Here is a 22,525-nt window from a genome sequence, read left to right on the forward strand (position 1 = left end):
GTCATACTGCTTAAGTCATATTCTTCCTGATCGCCAACCACACAGCACTCGTTTGCCACGAAAGCACTGTTATTTATCTCTCTATTTAGCTCTCTCTAGGGAGCTGCTCTGTGCCCTCACAAAATGTGCTTTCCCTAGGCCCTACCTCAACCCTGTGTCCCATTTCCCAAAGCAAATGCAGCAGTGAGACACGTCACAATATTCCGAAAATAAATAAAACTACAGATACAAGGCACCCAAACTCTGCCTACTATTATTTGAGAAGCCTGGTTGGTCTCAGCATTTATAGTTTGACTCAAGAGATATCATTGTTTTGCCATTACTGTCTTTTACATTGTCTTTTACATTTTCTTTCTGTTCTTAGTGTCTATGGTGGCACTTTGTCTGCCTTATAGTGATCACATTCTCACAAATCATGGACATGCATTTAGATTCCTTCTATTAAATGAAGTTGTCATTGTTTGCCTGTAGAATAAAACTACCCAGCGATAGGCACTGCTCCCTGGGACCCTTGATTGAAGCATATTGAATATGTAATTAACAACAAACTTTGTATATAACTTTATAGTATATATACAACATATATTTTAAATGCCGGTTTCCTCCCACAGTCCAAAGACATGCTGGTTAGGTGGATTGGCGATTCTAAATTGGCCCTAGTGTGTGCTTGGTGTGTGGGTGTGTTTGTGTGTGTCCTGCGGTGGGTTGGCACCCTGCCCGGGATTGGTTCCTGCCTTGTGCCCTGTGTTGGCTGGGATTGGCTCCAGCAGACCCCCGTGACCCTGTGTTCGGATTCAGCGGGTTGGAAAATGGATGGATGGATATTTTAAATGTGTTACATGAATTATTGTATTGTGTGTTGAACTCATACTGTAAGTGGAAATACTGTATCTTTATAAGAACAAATGGAGGTGAACTCTTTGTACAAACATTAGAAAGTTTGTCTTCACACAGAACACTATATACACATGGAATAAATTAGGTAGTGTGGTAGACAGTAGAATTTTAAACATCTTCAAAACTTGACATTATGTTATTTTTGGGAAATTAGCTAGATAGGACTGGTGAGCTTTGAATGTTCTCATCAATGTTTTTATTTTTCTATTGAACTGAATCATAATAAAATGTCTGCTTAATCACTGAGAGGCATGTTCCTTTGTTATGACTGTTTAAGGAGAATTCTCAGGTCCACCAAAATAAACATTGATCAAACAAACAAGCAAAAATCAAAAACCAGGTTGTCAAAATGTAAAATCACCAAAACCAAAATGAGTAAAGTCAAAACAACCTAGTCAGAAGTCAGTTAGCCATAAATCTTGGACTAGAAACTCACTAATAGTCTTTGCACTGTTATATTAGACACACAGCAGTGATGTATAAAATGTGTGTGTGTGTGTGATGTTACAGAGTGCAACTTCCAGCAACAGACCATCACGTCAGGTCAATGATACCTCAAAATCGTGATGCGCGTGAAAAACAAAACAGCATTAGAGTAAATGCAAAACATGGTATTATCCAAAACTCACATTGCTGCAGAAGCAATAAGCAAGGAGAACAATAAAAAATTCAAAATCTTTGGGATTAAAAATCCCCAAAATTATAAAAATTACAAAATCATAATATCTAAAAAGTGATGTGCTGCACATGTCCCTCCCTTCAATAGTGGCTCTGTAAGATGACCAGTGGAGGATTACATTAGTTTCTTGGCTGGTAGGTCTGGTATGATAACAGTTTGGAGGTCTACAGGACTCAATTTTCTGGTATCCTGCACTCTTCGAAATCTTTAATGGCACTATATGGTTCTTTACTGGGTTGTGTGGTTGCTCGTAGAACTATTGCTTGACAAAACACCATTTCATTCTGGAAAAGTTTCTTTGCGTGTGAAGTTCATTCTTTCTGCTTTGCAAAACTTTCTAATATGTGGGAAAAATGTTAATTAATGTTTAATGTTTGGTATTCTACCTAGCAGGAAACAGATTAAAAAAAGCGTAGATTTAGCCAGTGTTATTATATGCAGCAAGAGTCCTACAAAATCAAATTTCACAAATCTGTTACCATCTGTTCATGGTTATTTACAGTAAGGAGCCTGTTACAGATATAAGTAAATAAAGGTTCTGTCTGGAACCTTCGTGTGGATGGGTCTTTTCAGAACCAATAACGGTTCCCCTATGGCATCATTCTGAAGAGCTACTATGGCATCTTTATTTTAAAGAGTGAGTCAAGGTTTTAAACATGACACACACTGACATCTCGTAGCAATCAGGTGCACATAAAAAATCATGGAGTTGTGAAAGAAGACAGAAAATTGTGTAAGAGATGTCCATGACCTGTGCTGAGGATGTGAACAGATGACAAAAGGAACAAATAAGGCTGCATCGATTTCACATGGTCAGATGCATGATTCTCGGAAAATCTGCCAGTTTTTAAAATAGACCATCAAATTCAAAAAGGTATGGGTCTCTAAATAATGCTGCCTGAGTAAATTAAATCTTTGTCTGTAATTGAATTAAAGAGATCAGTTTGCCTGAATGTGCTATGAACATTGTATTTTATTTGGAAATGAGTAAACATTTCCATCATAGATTAAAAATTTGAAAGCCTCAATACTAAACAATTAAAATGCCCAAAACAAAACACCATTCTATCCTGTTTCTTTGTCAAACAGCCATTCCTTGTTTGTAGGCCATCTTTTCTCCCATTTTCCTCTTCTTCATCTTTCTCAAGGAACTGTTTGATCACTCCTCATGATGGGGGTTCGTCACACCTCAGTCAGGAAAGGTCAGGTTGTCAGTCTGTCTTACTTAACTGCTTTTGGGTGGTACGTGTTGGTCTTGTCTGTCATACTCTGAGCCTCTTTTAGTGATTTCTATGACTCACCTGCCCTTTTCCAGGTTGACATTTAACTGGTTGACAGTGTGATGTTTCTGGATTGGGATAGTGTTTCTTTGATGCAGCTGTTAAAGAACTTGAATTGGTGTGTGGCCTAGTGTTTAAGGTCTTAGACCATCAATCACAGGGCTGCAATTCAGTGTGACCCTGAGTGAGTTGCTTAATGAAATTGTCCAAAAATATGTGTCAGTTATATACATGATAAAAATAAGGTGAGTAAAATGGATGAAGGGATTTTTTCGGAATTCACTCATCAATTTCTATGAGTTTTGATTACATAATTAATCTCTGAGATGATTTCATTGCGCTACTTACATTTGTATCACATTTTACTGTTAAATGTATTTTTGTAAAAGAAATCTCCATGACAGTGCTCGCTGTGAAAGGCAGTATAAGTAATAAAAATCAGTAAACCATGAAAGCTACCATAATGACTGATAGAGTGAGTGCTGACTGTGAAAGGTGTGATAGAAGGGAAAGACTGATTTAATGCCAACTTTGAAAAATGGTGTAGAAAACAGAGACAGCTTGATCGCTTGATGGAGTGTTCACTGTGAATGGTGCTATATATAATAAAGATGAATTGACCACTTGTTCACTGCCAGGAATAAAGATTAACTATTTGATGGAGTTGTAACTATGAAGAAGTGCAATAAAATCCTCAGCCCACAATGCTCCTTAAAGCAGGTATGTCATTTAAGAACTTGTTTCTCTTTATAATGGCAACAAAGTTATAGTCTAAGTGCATTTATTTTACAAAATATCAAAGACAGTGCTTTTCAGATAGACAAATGAGATTACAGTAGATCCTTGACAGATTCAAGTGGACGTAGGACAGCTCTTGGTATACTGCAGGAAAGGATTTAAAATTATATAGTGCTTTGCTACATGGACCATTACCCCAAGTCACACCACAGATACACGTTTTCTACTAGATGAGTGCTGACATGGTGGCAGAAAGATAAGAACTTGAACTTCTCCAGCACTTGAGCCAAACTTCCTATCAAGAAGACAAATTGCAGAGTATGCTAAACCATTATAAAAGGGAACCAATACAAGCATTATCTATTTATGTTAAAACAAACTTTCATTAAGCCTTGGGATTAGAAGTCATCCACTTTAAGACCTTTTGGTTATGCTTCTGAACTGGTCTCAACACTTTTTGAAATATGGTCGTGAGTCACATCGTGTCCTGGAAAGGCAGAGAAGATTTTACCTACAATTTGGTCTACTTGCAATGAGACTTTTGCTGTAATTATACATTCTATTCCCTTCTCTGCTACTTTAACTTTTTTTTCCAAAGGGAATTGTATAACATCATACCCTTGGCTTATTGTAATAGGATTGTACTATCATACGTTATCTGCTTCTCCATGGGTGCTGTTTAACATCATTCCGTGGGTTTATTCTTTTGGGACTGTTTAATAGTACACTATTTTGACTGTACTGTATTGCCAATAGATATCTCTACTTTAATGTTTCTACACCGCTGCTGGTGTGCTTGTTTTGTTTTGGACGTGCTCTGTCTCTAGGCATGGCAGAGGACTGGAAAATCATGAAGTGTGGTCTTGCCTCACCTGGGGAGGCAAAATGGGGGGTGGGGGGCTGGGCGTGGAGAAAGAGAGCAAACTACTTCTAATCTCTCTTTTTTACCCTCACAATTTTAAGTGCCAACACAATATTAGGCTTCAGAGCCATAACTCCTGGCAAATTTGGAATTTAAGGTTAAAGTTATCTTATGTAATAATGTACTACCTTAATTTAAGACTATAAAATGTCAACAAAAGTTCAGAAGCTTTGTCTCTATGACCAAACAGTGAGCTTTGTGAGCTAGAATGTCAAAGGTCTCAATCACGAATTAAAGAGGAAGAAAGTATTTTCTCACCTAACAGGTCTAAATACCAAGATAATATTTTTACAGGAAACTCACTTATTAAACAAGAAACAGTTTTGGTTGCAAAAAGATTGGACTGGCCAAATATCCCACTCCAGCTATACAAAGAAAACTAGAGGTGTGGGAATCTTAATACATAGAAATATTTAATTTGTAATATCAGATGTAGTATCTGATCCTGAAGGGCGATACGAGATCATGATGGGTAATTTAATTGTAAAATGATTTTGATAAATATCTACACACCTAATGTGGACGATAGAGACTTCATCCAAAAAATGTTTGCATCCATTCCTAATGTGGACACTCATAAAATTATAATGGTCAGAAACTTTAATTGTGTTATAAATCCAGACCTTGATAGGTCTTCAGTTACAGGGGTGATAACACTGCAAAAACAATTACACAGTTTGTAATTGATCATAACTTATCAGACCCATGGAAATTTGTAAATCTAAATGTAAGAGCATATTCCTTCTTCTCACTAGTACCTCAGTGTTATTCAAGAATTGAATAATTCTATTATTTCTTTATAGGTAACAATTCTTTGCCCATGATCAAATCTTGCAAGTACAACTTGCTATATCTGACCATGCCCTCTTGATTTTGGAGCTCAAATCGTTACGCCCCACATACTCATCTCTTCAGCTGGTGTCTCAATCTCATGTTATCAGCTGACGAGAACTGTACAGAATTTATATGCAAGCATTCACTCTGATTATGGATTCACTGATTATGGAACCAATGAAGGAAGCACTTTAAGACAGAGAAGCTTTTATCTGTGGCACCACTGCACGATAACCACCTTTTTCCACTATCTCTACCGTGCACAGTTTTTAATGTTTGGAAAACGTATGGGATTAAATCCTTTAGAGATTTGTACATAGTGTGACCGCTGCTGGAGAGGGGCGTGGCTGACAGGTGAGTGAGACACAGGACGGCTGTGGCTCAGTCTTAAAATGTTCGAAGTCCTCACATGGCAAGCCAGAATGCCTGCAGCTGATCCCGCAAAGAGGAGCTGAAAAGTGTGTATTTCCCATTGAAAAACTATTTAAGAGGGGGTTTCTGAAGGGCGGCTGTGTCCCCCTGCAGCAGTGGTCACATTAGATAATGTCTTTGCATCTTGCCAACAATTACACTCCATATTTAGTTTCACATCAACATAATTTTTCCACTATCTCAAAAAAGGCACTGCTAAACAAAATCTGACCAATTTTCCTCACCTCTCAATTATTTCTATTCAAGAATAAATATTGATCAGTCTTGAAGACTCAAACAGCATTTCTATAATATATAAAAAGATTTTCAAGTCACTTCCTTTTAAACATCCCAGAGGACAGTGGGAAAAGGATCTTTTATTCAACATCAGAAACGAAGTGGAAGGTAGCAATGCACAGAATTCACTCAAGCTCCATATACGCAAAGCATACAACTATTCAACTTAAAATCCTTTATCGAGCACATTTATTTCGTTTAAAATTTTCCAAAATGTTTCTAGGTCAAGACCCAACCTGCGAACGTTGCAATCGAGCTCCAGCTTCACTAGGCCACATGTTGTGGGCGTGTACCAAATTAACATCATTCTGGACCGAATTTTTTAAATGCCTTTTAGACAGCCTTGGTGTCACAATACCTCCTAACCCATTAACAGTTGTGTTTGGGGTACTTCAAGATGGTCTTAAAGTGGAGAAGGACAAACTAGCTGTATTTGCCTTCACTTCACTATTAGCACGCAGACTTATCTTGCTCAACTTGAAGAATCCTAACCCACCACAGTCAGTGGGCAACTGATGTTATATACTATTTGAGTATTTACTTAGAGGATCTGTACAGAACGTTTTTTAAAACCTGACAGGATCTAATCAATAACATTTTTGAATAATCATTTATATTGGGGCTGAGGTGAGTTGGCGCCCTGCCCAGGGTTTGTTTCCTGCTTTGTGCCCTGTGTTGGCTGGAATAAGGCTCCAGCAGACACCCATGACCCTGTAGTTAGGATATAGCGGGTTGGATAATGGATGGATTTATATTGGGAAGAAGGACTCATTTCACTGTTTACTACATTCATAAATTTTACTCTGGCTGTTGGCCTTCCTCTTTTTCTCTTGGCTGGGGGTTGAAATGAATTTACTCTTGTCTTACAGCATTTTTTCACTTAAGAAATATAGCAAAAGTTAGACCTCTTACAACATTGCAAGATGCTGAAATATTAGTTCACGCTTTTGTTTTCAGTCGGCTAGATTACTGTAGCACACTCCTCTCAGGACTACCAAAAAAAGACATCAATCGATTGCAACGAGTGCAGAATGCAGCTGCTAAAATCTTAACTAGGAAAAGAAAATCCGAGCACATCACCCCAGTTTTGATGTCACTACACTGGTTACCCGTGCCATTACAATTGACTTTAAAATACTGCTTATGGTTTACAAAGCCTTAAATAATCTCGCTCCATCTTATATTTCGGAATGTCTTACACCTTACACTCCAAATCGTAACCTTAGATCTTCAAATGAGTGTCTGCTTAGAATTCCAAGAGCTAAACTTAAAAGAAGTGGTGAGGCGGCCTTCTGCTGTTATGCACCTAAAATCTGGAATAGACTGCCAATAGGAATTCGCCAGGCTGATACGGTGGAGCACTTTAAAAACTGCTAAAAACATATTACTTTAACATGGCTTTCTCATAGCTTCATCTTAGTTAAATCCTGATGCTCTGTATATTCAATTAATTATCATTATTATTCATGGTGGATCCAAAATCCATACTAACCCCTATTTTCTCTTCTGTTCTTTTTCTTTTTTTGTGGTGGCGATCTGCACCACCACCACCTGATCAAAGCACCATGATGCCCCTACATTGATGGATTAAAGGCCAGAGGTCCACATGACCGTCATCACCAAGTTCTTCCATGTGAACCCTGAATACCATGAGGACCGATTGAGGTCATTTATGTTAGGTAGAATGCCTAGAGGGGGCTGGGTGGTCTCGTGGTCTGGAACCCCAGCAGATTTTTTTTTTTTTCCCCAGCTGTCTGGATTTTTTTTTTTGTTTTTCCTGTCCTCCCTGGCCATCAGACTTTACTTTTATTCTACTGTATGTTAATTAGTGTTCCCTAATTTTAATTATTTATTTTGTTTTTTTTCTCTTTGTTCATCACGTTAAGCACTTTGAGCTACATTGTTTGTATGAAAATTTGCTATATAAATAAATGTTGTTGTTGTTAAGTCTGACTTGATTGTATGTAATGTTACTTAATTTTAATAAAATAATAAAAAAAAGTTTCTGAACTGAATGCACTCCTTTTCAGACATCTTCTGTCCAATTGAAATAGTTGCCATTTGTCCACAGAATGACCCATTTCAGAAAGTGAGTAAGCTAGAATACTTAGATACTGGGACAAACCCGTCCTGCACATATGAATATGTACTATGTACTGTATATGTACCATAGTTTATAGGTCATAGGGAGAATATTGTTTCATGTACAAAGTATGAGGAAATTCTTCCCTGAATGTGCTAATCAATGTGTAGCCCCTCACTACTCTCTGGCATGAGGATTAGTGAGTATTATTACCTTATCACAAAACTCCAGGACATCTTGAGAGGAAGTTTGTCCAGAGATGGATGGAAATAATGCTGGTAATAGGTCCTCACATTAACTTGTATTATTTGCTCCTGGCTCATACCAAATGTCATTTGGCTTCTTTATTGTGAATCCAAAAGCTTGGATGCCTGAAGTTGCATGGCTCCATCTTAAATAGGCAATGACAAGTATGCTGTATGACTTCTGTATCATGTGACTAGCAACAGGTATGGCAACCAACCATGCAAAGACCATCACAACATGCTAAATAAAATAGTATTGCCAGCATAAACCATAAAATAAGTAAACAAGATGAAATTAAGTCTAATGTATCCAAAAGAGGATGAAGTGATGATTGAAGTTTTTAAAATTATGAAGGGAATTAGTAGGCTATAGTGGACTGTTACTTTAAACTGAGATAAACAAGAACAGGGGGACACAGTTAGAAACTTGTTAAGGGTAAATTTTGTACAAACTTTAGGATGTTTTTCTTCACACAGAGAACCATAGATTCATGGAATAAGCCAGCGTTTCTCAACCTTTAAGTATTTGCGACCAACGTTTTCATAACAGTTTTAATCACGCCCCCCTAATGTTTTTTTGAAACTCTAATAAAATTTATTCCTATATTTTTTGCTGCAGATACACAGCTACAAGCTTAAAATTTCCCTACGAATAGCGAAATTACGCCACATATGGCAACATTCGCACCGCTGAGAACCACTGGAATAAGCTACCAAGTAGTGTGGTAGACAGTAGGACTTTAGGGATTTTCTAAACTGGACTTGATGTTTTTTTAGAATAATGGAGTGGATAGGACTGGCGAGCTTTGTTGTGCTGAATGGCCTGTTCTCATCTGGATTGTTCTAATGTTCGAAAATCAATTATATCAAATTTTTGAAAACCTAATTCTGATTCATAGCAGTATATGAGGGGAGACCCATAAATTCCTGAAATCAGACAGTAACACAGAAGTGGGGTGTAGTTCTCAAATACGCCAGTACATATCATATGACTACATCCCAGTTAATCAGTCTTTGTGTTGAGATGGCTGAGTGCAGATTTCTGGCATTTATTGTAGATGAGTTTTTTTTTAAATGTGGATAAGCTTTTTTCTCTAAGCCACCATAGCAATTTTGAAGTGACCATGATGATCACAATTTTCAATATTGAGTTTGCTCCCTGCTGACAGACGGTTAACCAATGACATTATATTGAGTTGATAAGGTGTCAGAAATAAATGTTTGGAGGAGTGGTGCCACCCAAAAGTGGATTTTACACCATAACAACACACCTACACACACCCTGTTGTCTGTCAAAGAATATTTGACTCAAAAATAATGTGGTTGTTGCTTCACACATCCCATATATGCCAAATCTTGCTCCCTGTGACTTCTTTTTGTTCTACTGTGGAAGAAATCCAGAAAAAAAATCACAGGAGGCTGTAGACGTGATAATAAAAGACAAGTAAAGAAAATGTTAACAGGAATAGGAGAAGCTCTAGGACAAGTGTATTGCATTTTGAAGGTGATTAAAGGGAAGTCCTGTAAGTTTTATAATAAAGTTTTTTTTAACACTTCTGGGAATTTTTTAGGTCTTCCCCTTTGTATATGTATATTTTAAATATACTGTTTCTCAGTTTATATTTCAGTGCTACTTTTTTAGACCATATTTGTAATTATTGTATCACATTATATGAAGAATTAGTATAATGGATCTCAAATGCTATTTTGAAATACATTTTGCAAGAAGAAGAGGGGGACAGGGTTGAAACTAGTTTATGGTTCATTTTGCACAGAATGTTTTTCTTCCCACACTGAACTGTAGGCATATGGAATAAAGGACCAAGTAATGGGGTGTAGAGTAGGACTATGGGTACCTTGAAATTTTAGCTCAGTGTTTTTTGGGCAATCTAAGACAGTAGGATGACCTGTTCTAATGTTTTATTGTTATAACATCATAATGAGAAGTCTGCTTAATCTGAGTAAACTAGACTGAAGTAAACTTTGACTAGTCAAAACAGGCTTCTTTTCAGCTAAATTTCTGCAGACACTGAGCATGTCTTAATTTCTCAAGCATGGTGTGGGTATTCTTCAAAATTAGAGGTGATGTTAACTACCAGGTTAGCCCCAGATTTATAAACAATTATCGGTATGCTGTGTGGAAAAAACAGCAAAACAAAATATGCATATACAATACTGTAAGAAGTGGAGAAGGATCAGATTGCCACACCTAGAATGTGAGGTAGCAGGATTTTCTATGAACATTACTCATAAAAATGCATTTTATTATTGAGCAATTTATATGATTATGATTAAAGTGTGAGTTTCAGTTTCCAGGTTAAATAATAGCAACAGCCTACATTTTAGTAAAAACAAATTCTCAGTTATAATTCCTATCCATCACCATGGACAGACACCATAACTGCAAAGTTCATCATAAACGCAACTTTGAAATATCGACTAGATCTCTTCATAATATAATTGGACATCTAAGATCAAAACCTCTGCCGTCAGCTCTAGTTACTGCTAGAATACATGGGAAACACCTTCTGGGCTTGCCTACTTGTAATTGCACTTGGAGCCAAGAGTTAGTGCTGTCCTGTAACCTTTTCCCTTTATTCCCTCTGGAGATCCATCGATCAACATCTTGCATCTTGCACGACATCACTTCCGTTTCCAGGGTTCCTGGACCCGCCACCTTTTGCTTCACTGACTTCATAACTGGCACCACCGCCATCACTCTCCAGTCTGATTGGAGACCCGTGTCTCTAAAAATGTTTTCTGTTAGTGGTGTTAATTTGTGTTTATTGCTTTTGCTTTACATTATACAGGGTTTCATTGAGGGTGCCCCAAACACTTTATTGGTATCTCTGTGCTTTATTTACAGTAGTTATGTGCTCACCTGTGTTTCTTAGAGCTTGGTCATTGCAGTTTCTGTTGTCTGCCTGGGTGCCCTACTGGGTGCAGTGGAGTCCTTCAAGCTGGTTTAGGTGCAGATTTTTTCAGCTTAGCAAAATTCACAAAAACTAGAGCTGATTTAGTCCATCAAGCTCATTTCATCAGCTAATAGCTTAGTTATTCCAGTATCTCATCCTCATCTCATTCAATATTTCATACCTTTTAAAAAGTTTATAAGATTCTGCATCGGTTCCACAAATGTAAATATTTCCAGATTGCTACAACCTCTCATGTGAGGAGATGCTTCGTGTGGTTTTGGTTGACTGCAATTGTGCATTTCCTTTAAACCCCATTAGTTGTACACTAATATGTAATTCTGTTTATAAATGAAAGAATTCAGCATAATCAGCTTTATGGATGCCTTCTGAATTTAGAAAGCTCTGGATTTGGTTCATATACAGTTTCTATTTAGCTTCAGCTCAGCATTCAGTATTGGCATGCTGTCAATTGAGCAGGTCCACTGGCTTGGTTGTCCTCTGGTGTCTTTAGGTATGCAGTGACAACTGAGGTGTAAACTTGTTCTGATGGAAACCAGTCCAATAGTGTCCTATAGGGTGAGAACAAAATTAAAGGGAACAGCCAGAAATATAGTCATTTAAAGATTTCATAAACTTGATTCCATCATGACTGAAGAATGACATCCACAAACATTACTGACTGTGTTTAATGAGCAGTTGTCTGGCAACCAGATCACTCCATCCTATTTTGTTCTTGAATTATTCAAGTTCAAATGTATTGTCATACTATTGGAATATGCAGACTTTCAGTCCTCAAATAAAATGATTGGATTGACATAAGGGCTTAAAATGGACACAAGTTAGGGTTTGTTTTCTTTGGAGAAAATGACTATATCTGTTTGTGGTGCTGTTTGACCATTGTGTTAAGTAAACAAGGCAGTGATAGCATTTGATGTTGGAACATAATGACTTGTAGAAAAATTGGTTTGGAAGTACATTTTTACTTCTTGAACCTGTCCACACTCTGTTTGTGGTTTTTTGGTTTCCTTCTCCATGAACTTGTGCTAGGATTGTTAGCATCAATGAAATTCTGTCAATTTTGAAGCAAATGAGGAGAGATGTGTTTATTTTCAGGCCTTTGTTCAAGCGATTTATTAGGATCAATAGTGTTAAGATTGGCCTACGCTGCAGGGTGGTCTTTGTAGGGGTGTATTCCACCAGTATAATGATAAACTTGATTCTGAATTCTGAACATGTAGGCACCATGTTCTATGGAGTTATCAACAGGGGCTCCCATGAATGGAAAAGAGAGAGAGTTGTTGATATTGTGTATGTGTTGTTAAAAGTGGCGTGTTGCACTTCTTGTGAAAGTTATGTGGTCTTTAAGTAGTTAAGTAGTGCTCATCAAATGTTCAAAGTACTGTGTGTTACAACGGCATTAGTCTTGTGTAAACTCTGCCTATTTTCTGTCTATGACTGTAGTTTTTGTTTTTGTCCAATCTTGCCTTCTATCTGCAAAGGCTTAGCCATAATAGCTGTTTGTGTTAATGAAGTCCTGCATTATTCTAAGAAAGAAAGGAGCAATATCTGCCTTTTCAGGCTATTGAAGTGTTTGCTTAAGTGTTTCATCTGAACAGGTAGGTAAATGATAAGTTATTGAAACTGATAGGTGTCTGCATGTTGTAAGTGTCGTTATCATCCTCAACTCATCAGAATATGTATGCATCATGTTCTGGGGGATTTTCAAAGGAGGCTCCAATGTATCCAGAAGATAAGTTGTTGATAGTGTGCATGTGTTCTAGATCGTTTATTCTTGCATTTCCCTTGGAAGTTGAGGCTGATCTCTCATTTTGGCGAGTGCGATAGTGAGGTGAGGTCATGGATCCTGTTGTTTTTCTTGGCCAAACAGTGTCTATGACTTCGTTTCGGATCAGAGCATAAGTTTGCACAGGAAGTTGTGTACATACATTGTGTCATTGATGTATGTAAGTAATGTGCCTGACTGTCAGCAGCCATCTTGGATGTAGTTCATCTTGTAGTCCTGACAGTGTGAACCTTGTGGAGTTGAATGTGGCCTTGTCACTGTGCCTTTGGTGTCCGCCACGGAGAACGTGGAACATTTTGCTCGCCCGTTGTTTTTGTGTCTGCTAAGCTGATCATATGTGCAAGTCAAGACGTACTGCCATGTCTCCACTGGCCATAAGAAAGAGTCACAACCAAATTTCAGAGGCACCATGGGCTGGATGTCCAATTCATGTTGGGAGTGTCATGGCATAAGGTATTGATTGAGACCAAGGGGAAGCTTTAATGACCCCTGGTATTTTATATATAAAGATGCTCATATACATAGAAACATAAAACACAAAATGGTGCTGCGCTAAAATAACCACAAAAATGTAATAATGAAATAAATACCACATATAACAAATTATTTTTCATAAAACTAATTCCAAAGGAAATTTCTAACAATATCATTTGTATTATTTAAATATATTTATTGCATGCGATAATGTTGAGAAGCACGGCTGGACGTACTAAAGTTGTTGAAGGTAACCCAAAAGTCATTGGGCAGCGTGGTTCTGAATGTTCTCTCACAGCTTTGACTACACCATTGACTAGCCCACCTGACTCTGCTGAGCCTAGATGGGGCACATTATATATTTTTTTCCTGCTGGAGATCATCTTCTGTAAACTGATATCTCATCTTCTCAGATTGTTTGATGTATTGAACATTCACAGTTTTTCTAATGCAATTATGATCCCTGCCCATTCAGAAAAGCTCGAAATGGAGAACAGCCTCAAAGAACAACAATTCTCACCACTTCCTAACAACCTAGCTCCAAACTCAAGTTAAAGGCATCTGGCCTGCACAGGCTCAATAGTGGGGTGAAGTCTTTAAAGTCAAAGAATCCACTTTTATTTAGAACTGGTGGCAGCTGCAGAGTCAGATGGCCCTTCCCATTACAGCTCAACATAAATAACATATGTATTATAATTTATAGTAAACATACCATAGTCATTACAAAGTATTGAATAAATAAATCAATAAATAGGTACATTAAAAAAACAAATAAAAAGAAAAAAAAAACATTTCAGCCAGGGGATGCAGCACTGGTTAAACCACAACTGCACTCGATTCTAATTATTTTCTGCTATACAAACAACAGGTGCTTCTCTTGTAGGAGTAGCATTGCTATAAAGTTTTTGTATTGTGTAGAAGTTTGTTTCTTCTTTCCAGATTATTGAGAACACCTCTGTTATGATTCAACTTATGTGCGACTTCTTGTATGTTTTAAGCTTGTGATCTGAAGCGGCCTGGGTATTCTGAGTGTGACTGGGTTTAATGTTGACCTCACCTCAGTTATCATTTATTCATTTTGCGTATCAGTCTGATTGCTGTTTCAAGGTGATATATCTAAAATTAATGGTGTTTCTCCAAACAGTTTAGTTTTTGAACTCCAATACCATTTGCTCCACTGTACTGCTGCATGAAAACATTCCTATGGAATCATTGGAAATCGCTTCCCGACTTGCTGATTATATAAGCACAACAGTTAACTTACCTTACTAATGGAGAACTATATATTCATTAGAAGAGTCGGTGTCAAAGATTGAAGCAAAACAGGTTTGGGCAGGAGCAGGCCATTTTATCCAAAGTATGTTGTCAATTCCAAGTCACCTACAATAGTCTTTCCCACACAATATTGGATTGAGATTTGAAAATCCCCAAGGAGTTCGGTTCAACCACATTGCTAGGCAACTCTTCATATATTTACATTTCTCTGCATGAAGAAATGCTTTCTTACATCTGCTAGAAATTTACTCTTAACCAGCTTCCTGCATCCTTGCTGATGAGATGATTTTAAAGTAACAGCTGGCATCAGATGGACTTATCTTTTTCATAATTTTTAAAACTTTTAGCATCTTCTTTCAGTCCCTGCTGGCTTAGGCAAAAAAATTCAACTCTTTTAAACTACCCTAAAACACGTACAGGAATTGTTACATATTTGCCAATCGACTCATGTTGTGAAGTTTTGCTCTGCCATGCAATATAATGAAACGTTTAAAAGTTGGACTGCTGGAAGGAGAAGATGGGTTTATGTGCTTGGTTAAAGTCCGAAACTGTTCTAAGTGATCAACATCTAGGCTTTCTGTAATAGCATTATAACCTTACCACACTGCTGAGACTGAACCTGCGTACGTGACAGAAGTAACAAATCACTTTTATTTAAAGTGCAACATATCTGATCAGCTGTGGCATGCACTATAACTCCCAACTTTTTCTTATCTGTTACTATACTTTCACATTGGGAATAAATTTAGCAAGCTGGTTCAAAATAGGGCTTCAGACGCAGGGATGATATTCACGTGACTGGCCAAAGGAGACACTGAGAGATGGTCTGTCATTTGTGTACTTCGCATTCGTAAAATATTCTTGAATAGGTGGTATAATAATTGCAAAAATCACTTTAAAGGAATACTTCATCCATAAATTATACATTTGTTTACCAGTAGTTACCCCACATTTCTTATTGTGATGGTTGAAAAAACATTTAATCCCATGTTTTCATGAAGCAAAGAGGTAACAAAATTCCCAGGGTTCAACAGAGAGTAAAACGATGGCAAAAAATATAAAACTGTCCATGACAAAGTCTCGGATTACTCGTATCTCATAATCCTACTGTCAGATTTCCAGTCACATGCTTATGTCTTCTCAAACACAGGTATTTTGGCAAAAACATATGGTTACATAAACAGTTCTGGAAAATGCAGTTGTGCTAGATGCTCTCACAAAGTGCTCCATATGCACTCATTTCACCTGTCATTCATGTCTTTCGAATCTGGGAGAAAAATAGGAACAGGCGGTGGGAGAACATGTAATCCTCACAAAAACATTGTCCAGGACACGGTCTGAACCTCAAGCTGTGAGACAGCTGTTCTGACAACAGCATCACCTTCATGCTTACTATTTGTTACATGATTTTATCAGTAAGTTATTAAATTTTAAGTCTTGAATCAACACTGATCCATGTGTAAGCCTGCTTTGATATTTACTGGTTACTGTGTTCAGGTTAATTGTGTTGCCATTGGCCTGCTGTTACCTGAATCCTAACTGCTTTTAATTTATCAATTAGTCACTCATACATAGATGGAGAGTAATTTATTGATCATCAGAGGGAAATGCTATTACTCAATCATCAACCTAAAGTAGAACATCCATCCATCCATCCTCCAACCCGCTGAATCCGAACACAGGGTCACGGGGGTCCGCTGGAGCTAATCCCAGCCAACACAGGGCACAAGGCAGGAACCAATCCCGGGCAGGGTGCCAACCCACCGCAGAAAGTAGAACATAGAAATGTATTTCAAAACAGTAAAATATGTGAAAACTATTACATAAGTACCACACCCTGAGTTATACACATAATATAAAAATAATAATATCAAAATATCAAGAAACATTATAAATAACCAGATAGCATGAAGACAAGAACAACGGAATGAAGCACTGTAATATTCTGTTCACTACTACGTCAACACTTCTTCTGCTCCCCTATAAAACTCCAGTGTATTGCATAAAGATAATATACCCCATCTAAACCCCTGATGACAGTCCACTACAACTGATTTTCTGTTTTACATTTTGTAATCAACTCGATTAATGTGCACACAATACATATCAAAAGTACCTGGGCTTATGATTGCTCCACATGAAGTGTCCAGGCACAGAGCCTGCTTAAATATGGTTGCACTGATGAAACCATATGACACGGCTTCCAAGACATTCCCTCTAACAAATGATTTTCACATCATGGCAATGGCACGAGAAAATGGTGGCACCCATAAGAAAAACAAAATTGCATCACAGGAGATAAAAATAAACTTTAAAAATGAATTTCTAACATTTACGAAAGTTTCTTACTTTTGATCGTTATTGCCTTTGAAATCCAACGGTACACTAACGCACTACCTGTGCAGGAAATCCCAGGTGTGTGGCCGGCGCTGTTCATTTACAGCCAGGATGCGCTGCTATCTATGAGACCAGCTACCAGTTACTCCCCGTGTATTACTAATATACCAGATGAATTAAAATCTATGAAACCCAGAAAGAGAGGAAAAAGAGGTGGACTACAAGTACGTCTGAGACTGAGAAGTTTTAAAATACCTTTGCCAACCATCATCATGAGCAACATACACTCCTTACGAAATAAACTGGACGAGCTGAGAGCATCTGCGCGATACCTCCATGAGTACGGTGAAAGCTGTCTGATGTGCTTTATGGAGACCTGGTTTAAGAATGCAGACTCGGATACAGCAGTCGAAGTAGATGGATTTGTTTGTATACGGCAAGACAGAAATTCAGATTCTGGTAAGCAGACGGGTGGTGGGGTCTGCCTTTACATTAACAAAAGGTGATGCAGGAATATCACTGAAAAAGACAGCATCTGCATGCCGAATATTGAACTACTCACTGCCGGACTTCGCCCATACTATCTACCACGGGAGTTTAGCCAATTATTTGTGACAGTTGTATAAATTATGCCGCATGCTGATGTGGGAGCTGCAGCTGAATCGATTCTTGAAACTGCTCATAAACTAGAAACCAAATCACCTGGTTCTTTCAAACGTGTGATGGGTGATTTTAATTTATGCAATCTGGAGTCAGTATTACCATATTACCATCAGTATGTGAATATTAACACTAGAGGGGAAAAAACTGGACAAGTGCTATGGAAACATCCCTGGTGCCTACATATCACATCACAGAGCAGCCCTGGGTGCGTCTGACCATGACGTTATTCATCTACTCCCGAAGTACAAACAGAAACTGAAACAAGAAAAACCAGCCATACAAACAATACAAAACTGGTGCAAGGACAGTGTAGAGGAACTGCAGGAATGCTTCTCCAGTACAAATTGGGATGTGCTGATATCCTCACAGTCACTGAATGAGGCCACTTACACTGTCAGTGAACATATGAAATTCTGTGAGTCTATGATCATTAAGGAAAAATCTGTCAAGGTGTACCCAAACAGTAAGCCAGGATCACTAAAGAGGTTAAAGCACTACTATTGGAAAAGCAACACGCACATCAAGAAAATAAGCAAGTTTTACAGCAAAGGATTAACAGGTTAATTAAACAAAATAAAAAGATGTATGGGGAAAAAATCAAGAGGTGGTTTAATGATAACAATCCAAAGCAGGTCTGGAAGGGACTATAAACAATTACAGGACTGGGCTCTAAAAAGAATGTGAATTTTCCAGCTGACAAAGACCACAAGCTTTTAGCAGATGAACTGAATAACTTTTTTGCCAGATTTGAAACAAGTGATTTCAGCACCCAAAATACAGAAATAAAGGAGATGCTTTATAAAAACACCAGGAATTCTGCTGTGATGGGGTTCAGTTTAACTGAAGTGGAGAAAGGCTTGCGGCAGGCCAAAAACAAACAGTGCAGTGGGACCAGATGGCATATCAGGTCAGCTCTTAAAGTCTTGCTCTAAGCTGCTCTCTCCAGTTTTTCATTTGCTTTTTAACTGGTCCCTGACCTGTGATATTGTACCTGATCTGTGGAAACAATCAATCATTACCCCTGTAGCTAAGGTTTCTATGCCAAGCTGTTTAAATGACTACAGACCAGTGGCACTTACATCTATTCCAATGAAATGCTTTGAATATTTGGTGAAAAACATTTTAATGACAGAGACAAAGTATTTTCAAGACAACAATCAATTTGCTTATTGTGCAAACAGAAGTGTGGAAGATTCTCTGCTTGTTATCTTACATCAAATCTACACCTTTCTTTATCAGCCTGGTTCATATGTCAGAGCACTATTTTTGGATTTTTCTTCAGCGTTCAATACCATACAGCCTAATATACTGATTGGGAAATTGAACAGTATGAATGTAAACCCATTTATTACACTATGGATTCAGAACTTTCTTTTAAATCACTCACAGATAGTTAAAGTACAGGACACTTTTTCAATAGCCATTCATTCAAACACAGGACGTCCGCAGGGGTGTGTCTTATCACCATTACTGTTTACTCTGTACACAAGTGACCTGAGACAGAACAATGACCACTGCTCCATTATCAAGTATGCGGATGACACCATGATCATAAGACGCATATCTGGGGAGGATGAAAGCCACTATCTAAATCAAGTGGACTGTATGGTAATCTGGTGCAATAAAAACTCTCTTACTCTGAATGTAAAAAAAGACCAAAGAAATGATATTTGATTTTAAGAGACAGAAATCTGTATGTTCACCTATTGTAGTTCTGGGAGAGCAGGTAGAAATAGTGACTGAATATAAATACTTAGAAACTTACCTAGATAACAATCTTAACTGGAATACAAATACAAAAAAAAAAATTCTCTAAATGCAACCAGTGCTTATTTCTCCTCCATAAACTCAAACTATTTAAAGTAGACAAGGACCTCGTGTTGTCCTTCTATCGTAGTATGATCCAGTCTGTGATCACCTTCAGTTTCATTGCCTGATTTAATAGTCTGACAAACAAAAACTCAAAAAAGCTCCAGCAGATTACGAAGTATGCAACTAAAGTTATTGGGGCTGATGTAGACCATTTGACTAGTGTGTGTCAGAGGGCAATGTTAAAGAAACTGGAAATCATCTCAACTGATGACAGTCATCCATTACATGTAGAACTTAACTTCAGTAAATCAGGAAGGACAGTCGCTTTGAAAACCCACACAAATCGCTCCAGAAATTCCTTTCTTCCTAGTGCCATTCGACTTTTCAATAAGAAATATCGGAGATAATGATTAAGGTTTTGATATATATCCTGCAACCTTTTTTTTTGGCGTAAATATGTATTATCTAACTGCCTTACCTTAACCTTTCTTGTTTCTATTTGTCTGTATTATTTTATTCTGTCTGTTATTAGATGCAACTGAGAAGGCAAATTGCATGTTTTCTTGTGTAAACAAGACTAAATAAAGAAACCTTAACCTCAACCTTACAACCCTAGTTTAGATGTATATTTTTGTGTAATGTCCCAGAAACAGCCAGAAAAAAAATTTAAAAAGGCATCAGACCATTACACATGACATACTTTGACATCACTACTCACCTATAAAGGATGGCGGTATGCTACTCTTTGTGTTCAAGTTCTTGTATGTTTTTAGTTAGTGAAAAATCTTATTATGTCTTAAGTCAGAAATTTGTGTGTGTATTTGACAAGTTTAATTTTGGTTAACATATTGATCTTTGGTATTCCAGGTACTCGCTAGTCTTTTTTGGTTGTGACCTGTTCCCATTATTTTCCACGATTCTTTTCTCTTTTATGGTGACTTCATTTTCCAATCCACACAGTTGAAATCAGTATTTTGGAATTAGTTACTGTTATCTGCCCACAACATTTCCAAAAAATGAATATTATAAGTTTGTATATGTATATTTTAGGAAAATTAACAGAACAAGATGCAGTGGACAGGAAGATATGGAAAATGATAATCCACTGTGGCAACCCCTAATGGGAGCAGCTGAAAGAAGAAGTAGAAGATATTTTAGGAAAATTAATGCTAACCTATGATATGATTTTTTGTTTTTACACCTTTAACATTCATAGCCATGTTCGGCTTACTTAATTTGATCTCGATGTTCTTTGTAGCGGCTGCTTTATTTTAATCTTCTTACTAACATGGTCTTCAAAACAGTTTTAGATATTTTTTTCAAATAATAAAATGATGAAACAAATCACTTATATATATATTGTTTTAGTATTTGTGTGCTATTAGGAAAATTCCTATCTAGCTATGTTGCAGTACTTTTGATTTTTCTAATAGCGGTTCATCTCACTTATATACTAGCTATATCGTAACTTCTGTTCTCCTTTAATTTTTTAAACATATTTTACAGAGTTTTCTTTTCTTCAGTAATTTAACTTTTTATGTGTTGATTTGTTTTTTTTATAAACTTATTTTGAACACTTTGAAGGATTTTTAAAATTTGCCCCACTGATCCCCTCTCATCTTGGTTTTTAATCCATTGTATTTCGTCAAGGAATTTTTAATATTTGTATATTTGTAAACCATCTGTTTAATTTTATTGTTTGTTTTTGCCTTCAGTGCTCATTGAAAAGTCTGTGAAATAAATATATTCTGCTGACTGCATTTTAGAGGATTAATAACCTCTGCACTCTGAAATCTGTCTTAAGTGCCAGATACTTTATAACAGAGAAATGGCTTCCCTTCTGCTATTTAATTCTATAATTCTGGTTAACCCATTACTGTTTATACAGTCCAATGAACTGATCTATTAATCCATTTTCTAGTGATGTTAATCAAGTATTTGGGCCATGATCCTCCAAACTAAGGCAGGGCATCAGGCCATTATATGACACACTCACACATACTGGGCCTAGCCAGATACAGAAAAAGAAATGAAGTACCCTGAGAAAGATCTGCAGAGACATAAGGAGGACTTGTAAAGTTAACACAGGCAGTAGTCATGCTGGCATTCAAACCAAAGTTTTCTGGAGCTAGGAGGCTGTCCTGGGCCCCATCTTAACTTTCATTTTAACAGTGGAAATGAAGAGGAAGTGCATTTAGAAGTGACGCCAGGGAGCCGTCTTTACTTGTAGAGTTGAGGGAATGTGAAACAAAGAACCAAGACATGTAGTTGAAACAGAAAGCTTGACAACTCTTGTCTTGATGGGTTATTGGGACAGCTTAGCTATTTGCTAAACAAATGAGCATGTTGGACAGAATGATCTCTTTTCATTTGTCAAATGTCTTATGTTCATATCTCAGTGATGTCTTCTATTTTATGGCTGTTTATTCAAACTTCTGCTTTTGCTGACACCTCTTCTGTATAAAACATGTCCAATGTCAAACCTCGACTTACTCTACTTGTGTTGGGAACTTAAGTGGGCATTTATGAATGACCCCAACAGAAATAATAAATGACAGAACAGTGCAGTGAATTGGAGATAGCAGTATAAAAAAGTAGGAAAACAGCAAGCCTACACTTCTCTGGGCCTCCCTATACATGTTTTTCAATTCATTTTCCCTGGTTGGGTGGCTGGTCCACTTTCATACCTTCCAGTGTTCCACTGGCTTCTTCCTTCTCCCCCATCTCTTTCTCTTCCTCTGTTTTCTTGTGCCTCTGTTTCTCCTACCAGGTTGACCTTTCCTACACTAATCCTCAAAATTCCAAGCTACCATTTCTTCTTGTTGGAAGTGGACAACCAGAAATGAACAATGAGGCAGA

At 37.4% G+C, this 22,525-nt stretch overlaps 1 protein-coding gene across 1 annotated transcript in view; it reads right to left on the minus strand.

Annotated features, from left to right (window-relative positions):
• The window catches only part of gfra4a (GDNF family receptor alpha 4a), a 414,747-nt gene that overhangs the window by 209,830 nt on the left and 182,392 nt on the right, over nucleotides 1–22,525 (minus strand). The gene's annotated exons all lie outside the window — the stretch shown is intronic.

This window comes from Erpetoichthys calabaricus, chromosome 5 (assembly GCF_900747795.2).
Source record: "Erpetoichthys calabaricus chromosome 5, fErpCal1.3, whole genome shotgun sequence".
Classification (NCBI taxonomy): Eukaryota; Metazoa; Chordata; class Cladistia; order Polypteriformes; family Polypteridae; genus Erpetoichthys; species Erpetoichthys calabaricus.